Genomic DNA, 7388 nt, shown 5'->3' on the forward strand with positions numbered 1-7388 from the left:
CTGAGTTTAAGGCCAGCCTATTACACCAAGAGTTCCAGAACAGCCAGGGCTACACAGAGAAACCCTGTCACTAAGGTAACAAATGAGAAGAGGATTGATTGGGAGGTTTACTTCTTGCTGGAGCTGGCTATGAAGACCATGAACAAGGAGAAATGTAAAGCTGCAATTGCTCTGTGGTACAGGATGACTGTCCTGTGGTGGCCAATGCTAAGGAAGGAGTTTATGAGCAAGTTGAAGACAGGATCAAGAGGCTTGGCGACAAGTGGGGACAGAAATAAGGGTTCCCTTCCGCTGTATTCCCGTCTCTCCTGGGGTTTCCAGGTTAATGATTGCTAGATCCTCTTGCACATCCTGAGATTACCATCCCAGCACCATAAAGAGTGTACATCTTCACACGCAATCACTCCAGCCACGGGCTTGGGGGAAGGGACAGAAGAGGTGGCTCAGTTTGACAGTAATGTTGCAGTCCTGATAAATGCACTTCCCCTGGGCATGGCGTCAGGACTGAAGGGAGGGCACACCCTGCCATGACTTCCCTCCCAGCCCCTATGGACCCCAACTGATGGGAGAGAAAGGCATGAGGCTTTCCCAGCTCATTATGTGCGTCTGCTGTCACATTTCCTTTTCCAATTAGACAGGTGAGACATGAGAGATAATAAAATACACCCAGGGGATGTGAGAAGGTCAAAAGTGACAGGTGAAAGTTCACTCCATAGCCTCTCATGCACAATGGCACCAGGAAAGGGAAGCACACAAATGTGATTGGAAATGAACTACATGGGGCGGGGGGAGGTTGTACAGCCTGTGAATGCATGATTGTGAGAAGGACTGTGTTGTTGGTATCTGTAAAAAGATTCCTCAGAGCATGCATTTCTTACAATCTTTTCATATTTATTTACATCAGTGTGTGCAAGAATGTCACGGTGCACCCGTGGAGGACAGAGGACAACTTACAGAGGTCACTTCCCTTCTTCTTCCATGCAGGTTCCAGGGATAAACCCAAGTCCTCCAGTTTGGCAGGAGCCTTTACCTCCTGAGCCATCCTGATGCCTCTCCTTTAAGAAAATATTATTATTTAATGTGTATATGTGTGTGTGTTCACATGTGAGTGCATGAAATGTGGGCCAGAAATATGGGATTCCCCTGGAGTTGGAGTTACAGGTGGTTATGAACCATCCAATGTGGGTGCTGGGAACTGAACTCAGGTTCTCTGCAGAGCAACATGCTCTTAACCGCTGAGCCTTCTCTCCAACTCTTGAGAGAAGTTTTAAAGGAATTGGTGAAAAGGAAATGAAAGAAATCAGGAAGAGGTCTGAAACTTTAGTCACTTAAATTAAAAGATTGAATCAGGCCTTTGCAGAAGCAAGCTTTACCCTGTGTGTGAGGGGAATGGGGTTAAAACATTTGCGTAGAGGTTTCACAATGTGGAGGTGATAAAAAGATTTTAATTACTTTTTTGTAAACAAAAGTTTTATAGTTTTGACAGAAAAGACTGACATTTAATGGTTTTTACATGTGCAACCTGCTTTACACACAGAGAATAGGCTTGGAATGGGAGAGGAAAAAAGCCCAACTTCAGAACTAGAAACAAATACTCTGACATTTCTGGCCAGACCCAATTCAAGTCTGTTATTTCATCCACCCTTGTTGATCTCTACCCAGAGACATTGGGTCTATAGTTTTAGGGAAAGTTGAAGATAGCCTATGATCTGTGAGAGACCAGCCAAGAAAGAAGAAAGTAGCATACCTTGTGGTGCTTGACCACTAGCCCTCCCTGTCTGCCCTTGTCCACCTTTGCCCTTCTCCACCAGATGCTCATTGTCTGATTCTTGCCTCTCTCCGTAACCTCTTAACCACTTAGCCATCTCTCCAGACCCCACTATATTTTCTACACTTTAAAATATGTTATTTGGGAGCTGGATGTGGTATTGTATGCCTTTAATTCAAGCACTTGGGAGGCAAAGGAAAGCAGATCTTGGTGAGTTCAAGGCTAGCCTGGTCTACATAACAAGTGCCAGTGCTACATAGTGAGACTGTGTTTCAAACAAACAAACATACACATCATAAATAATGGGGTTAGCAAGATGACTTAGCATGTAAAGACACTTAAAGCTGAACCTGACAGCTTGAGTTTGATAACTAGGACCCACATGGCAAAAAAAAGAACTGAGTCCTGAAAGCTGTCTTCTGACCTATACACATATGCATGGCATCTGAACGGGGACACACACACACACACACACACACACACACACACACACACATACACGCTTGCATACACACATACATGAAAAAACAGAATAAATAAATAAACGTATGTGGGGGTATTGTGTCCCCCCAAAATATTGTGTATTCTAATAAATTTATCTGGGGTCAGAGAACAGACAGCCACTAGATACAAAGGCTAGAAAATGGTGGCACTCACACCTTTAATCCTAGCATTCCAGAGATAGAAATCCCTCTGGATCTCTGTGAGTTCAAGGCCACATTGGAAACAGCCAAGCATGGTGACACGCCTTTAATCCCAGAAAGCCAGCCTTTAATCCCAGGGAGTGGTGGTAGAAAGTAGAAAGATATATAAGGCGTGAGAACCAGAAACTAGAAGTTTTTGGCTGGTTAAGCATTTGGCTGGTTAAGCATGTGGCTGGTTAAGCTTCAGGCTTTTGAGCAGCAATTCAGCTGAGACCCATTCGAGATGAGGACTCAGAGGCGTCCAGTCTGAGGAGACAAAACCAGTTGAGGATCCGGCAAGGTGAGATAGCTGTGGCTTGCTCTGTCTCTCTGATCTACCAGCATGGACCCCAATAACTTGCCTCGGGTTTGATTTTATTAATAAGAACTTTTAAGATTCCTGCTACAAACGTAAAATACTTACTTTCATTGGCAAAATGGCTCAGCAGGTAAAAGTGCTTTCCAAGCCTTGTGACCTGAAGCAGATCCCCAGAACCAACAGTAGAAGGAGAGAAGTGACTCCCAAAAGTTGTCCTCTGACCTCCACATACACGCCATGGCACATGCCCAAAAGCATTCTCACACACATAGCACACACACAATAATAACTCATTTAAAAGGATACTTGGCAATATGTCTATCATTTAACCTGGTAATTTTATTTCTCAACATTTATCCTAAGGAGTCATCATACACACACACACACACGCACATACACACACAAAAGATGAATGAGTAAGGATGTTCAGTGCAATATTGTTTGCAGTTTTGAAAACTGGAAGGTATACCAGATCAATGTATGAAGAGTCAGCATGAATGTATGAAGAGTCAGTTCTCCAAGGCTAATAGAGCAGGGACATGCTTACTTAGGGCAGTAAGTGAAAAGGCTGGTGACAAGGCTATATATATAAAATCTTGATTGTTTATGCATAATAGAAAAGCCTGGCCTGAGAGTCACTACAGTCTTAGCTGTGGTGATGCTTGGGGAGAGACAGCACAGCGATTTCAATTTTCTTACATGTGTTTTCCTGAGTCTAACAAAGTTTCTGCAGTGGAGATGTGTCTCTGTAATTTGAAAAGAAATGTTTGGGGTTTTAAATTTTCCAACAAACTATGCAAAAGGGGAAAGGGTAGAAATCCTAGGAACAGAGAATTGCATCCTGGGTACCAGAAGTCACAGTTAATATCTCATCTGACCATCTTTTGGCCTACTAGGCGCTCTATTCCTGTATTATAAAATAATAAATAAAGCAAATGTAAATTCAGACTCAAAGAGGTGACACTATTTGCTCCAGGTCACAAAGCCTGTGCTCCTGGGAGCATAAACAACATCTACATGGTTTATCTGTGCCTACAATCCAAGCCCATTACTTCGCACCATACACACATATATACATACACACACACATATATATATATACATACATACATACACTCATACTTGATGTGGGACTGTATGTGGTGTGTGTGTGTGTGTGTGTGTGTGTGTGTGTGTGTGTGTGTGTGTGTGTGTTGCTATGGATCAAATCCAAGAAATTCTTTTTAGTACTAAAAGTAAAGACTCAAGACTGGCCCACAAGCCCTGTAAAGCAAAGAGTGAGATGGAGGCATTATTCTGCATCTTGGCGCTGCATTGGGCATCTGTTGTTTCAATGTATGTCCACAGAGATCCCTGGAAGATGGGCAAGGCCAGGGCAACCCTGTCACTCTCTTCTAGAGTAAAAACACTGTACTTTGGAGAAGGAAAGTGAGATCTGGTGTGTGATAAGTGAGGCATGGCTTTTCAAGATGCCCACACTCTCTTAATTCAACCCTTTCTCGTATTCTCACATCCTTTATCCCCTGCACCATAGTGAAAACCAGAAGCCATTGCTGTCTCTGAGACCAAAGAGTAAACTCTCAAACAGGGAAACCAATTCGGCTTTAAAGAGAGTGTGTAAATGAAACTGGAGGCGTCTGAATGGGGCACAGTCTCCCCCAGGCTGACCTGAGTGGGCTGCAGGGGCCACTGGGCCTTCACTTGGAAAGGCAGATGTCACTGGATCTTTGTATTTGTCTAAATTCCCAGAACTAGGGGGAAATTCCTGAGAATGACTTGCAGGAGAGAAAGCATTTGGATCTTTCACTTGGTGTAGTATGCTGTGTGTACTCTAATCCTTGTAAGTGCAAAGGACTAGTTAGTAAAGTGACTTTTCACCTGCATTTTGTATCCTCCCCACCCTTCCATCTCCAGTCTCCTCCCTCGAATCTATACAACATTCTCCCTTGCTTTCCTTAACCCCTTGCATATGTCTATACAAATGAGAAACAAATGTAGAATCCACTTCCTCTCCTTGCTGTGATTTTAAGGGCTTGAATGAGGAACCCAACAGCCTGATTTTCATCTTTGCTCTGTCATTCACTGTGAACTTTTGGCCCATCACTCAACCTCTCTGAGCTTTGCTATGCTCATCTGTAAAATGGAGCAAAACGTTTCCCCTGGGTTACTATCTGGGTGATGCTGGATGCATATCGATGTGAATCATCCCAGTTTTATTCATTTTTTAGCATTTATTTTATTTATGTGTATGAGTGTTTTGCCTGCACGTATGTTTGTGTACCACTTGCATGCCTGGTGCCTGAGGAAGGGAGAAGAGGGCATCAGATCCCCTTGGAACTGGAGCTGCAGACTGTTGTGAGCTGCCGTGTGAGTGCGAGGAATCAAACCCGGGTTCTTTGCAAGAGTCACAAAGTGCTTTTAACCACTGACTTATTTCTCTAGCCCCGCCCCCCATTTTATTCTTTCTAAAGACTATTTTATCTCATTTCCTATTATGTGTATGAATAGTTTACCTTCAAATATGTGTGTGTATACACTTGCATGACTGGTGCCTGTAAGAGTCAGAAGAGGGAGTTGGATCACCTGGAATGTGAGTTAGAGACAGTTTTGGGTTCTGGGAACTTGTTGTCCTCTGCAAGCACAGCAAGTGCTCTTAACCACTGAGCCATCCAGCCACCCAACTTCATTCTTTAAGTATTATAAATACATATAGAAAAAGCCTCAACTGCTGTGAAGTGGAGGGGTCAATAGAGTCTGTACCATCCACAGATCCTGAAGGGCATTGTAAGTCTTTCAGGGGAAGGGTATCTGGTCACGTTAGGAGACAGGATGCTATACCTCCCCTGAACGCCACTGTCTTGCCAATCTGTAGGTGGTGTTAGAAGCTAGAGCTTCAATAATGTTGAAATTGCCAGGTGTGGTGGTGCACACCTTTAACCCTAGCACTCAGGAGGCAGAGGCAGGCAGATCTTTAAGTTCAAGTCTACAGAGCCAGTTCTAGGACAGCTGGGGCTACACGGACAAACCCTGTCTCAAACAAACAAACAAACAAATATTAATGGACTCTCTGTGGTTGCTGATCTTGGAGACATGCCCCTCCTACCTTCATCTGGAACATGAGTCTTCAACCCCTACCCTGAGGTCAGATCTGTACTGAGAGCCCCTTCCTGCTCTTGGGTTAAAGCAGGGCAACTTTACAGGATTAGCAAATCACTGAAGTCAGCCCAGCTGACTAGCTATCCATCAATGAAACAGCTTTATCTGGGGAACTGGAAGAAGGAATTGAGGCAGTGTCTGACATGTGTGTGTGGGAGTATATAGATGAGTTCTCAGACAATATATTTCCCAAGGTCAACCAAGAGCAGAAACTAGAGTATCCCCTGGTCAACATCTGACCAGCAGAGAGATTCTACAGATGGTTCATCAGTTCCTCTTGGGCATAGGACCCTGGGTACGACTATGTCTGTCCTTCCATCCACCCATCTGTTTCTCTTCCCCACACTGCCTGCTGAGGCCTAGCCAGAAACAAGTCCTATCTTTGGCACAAGGCCACACGCTAAGATGAATCAGATTGGACCTACTGGAGTCCGTGGGTGGAAGACAGAAGTCATACCAGGAGGAGGGCACAGCCAGGACCAGGGCTGGAGGGTGGGGAAATGTTGGGCCAAGGCAGGTATTCCGGTACCTTGACAACAAAGGGGAGGGCCTAAATGCCCAGCAGGTGCATGGATGGCTATGGAGAGGCAAAGACAGGAGGGACAAACGGCAGACTTTAGAAACATAGGCAGAAAGTCCCCGAAGGAAGGAAGGAAGCCTCAGAGACTAAGAGGGAGCCTGGGAGGCAGGACTTCATACTTGATTCTACCATAATGTCTTCAGTGGGTCTAGCTCCCTCCCAGGCCACTGGTTGATGCCTTCCTACTTCTACTTCAGGGCTCTAATTGCCCTTGGGCCAAGGGTTTGAGGGCTGGCAACCCTGTGCCTATCCCTCACATCTACTCCAAGGTGCCTAGACCTTCATAGCCTCAGCATCCCCTTGTCCTCATAGGATCTGAAATGAGACACGCTGAGAATAAATCCCTGGTGCTCTAGCTAGATGACCTTGGGCGAGTCATCCCACCCGACCTCAGTCCCCTACTGTTATACAGCAGCAGTGTAAGCACTGTGGCTTGTCGAGAGGTGTCTGTAGCGCAGGAAGGACCTAAAGCTTGACACAGACCCCCCATAGCATCTGGAAAACAGGTCCAAGCTTCAGTTCTGGACACTTGCTGGTCAGTGCAACGTTCTTTTCCACTCCAGAGGATTTGGGGGGGGGGGGCAAACCCCAGGTGCTGACTGCTCAGGGACAAGCCTGGGGTGGAGGATGCAGCGTGAAGTCCTGTCGTCCTCAGCATGGATGGTATCTCCTTTCCCAGAGTTCATACACGTGCTGGCAGTAAGGAAAGAGGGTGGTGGGGACTCAGGCGATAAGAAATGAGGAATCGGCTTATCTCTTCTTGACCTCCTACCTCGACTTGGGACTTCACCGGCCAGCGGGCGGGTGGGGGCAGGGCAGGACCAGCCTCTCCTGCATTGTTGGGGGGTGGGGGGCGGGTCCCTGGGGAACCGCTCCTCCCGC

The sequence above is a fragment of the Peromyscus leucopus genome, chromosome 5 (assembly GCF_004664715.2).
Source record: "Peromyscus leucopus breed LL Stock chromosome 5, UCI_PerLeu_2.1, whole genome shotgun sequence".
NCBI lineage: Eukaryota > Metazoa > Chordata > Mammalia > Rodentia > Cricetidae > Peromyscus > Peromyscus leucopus.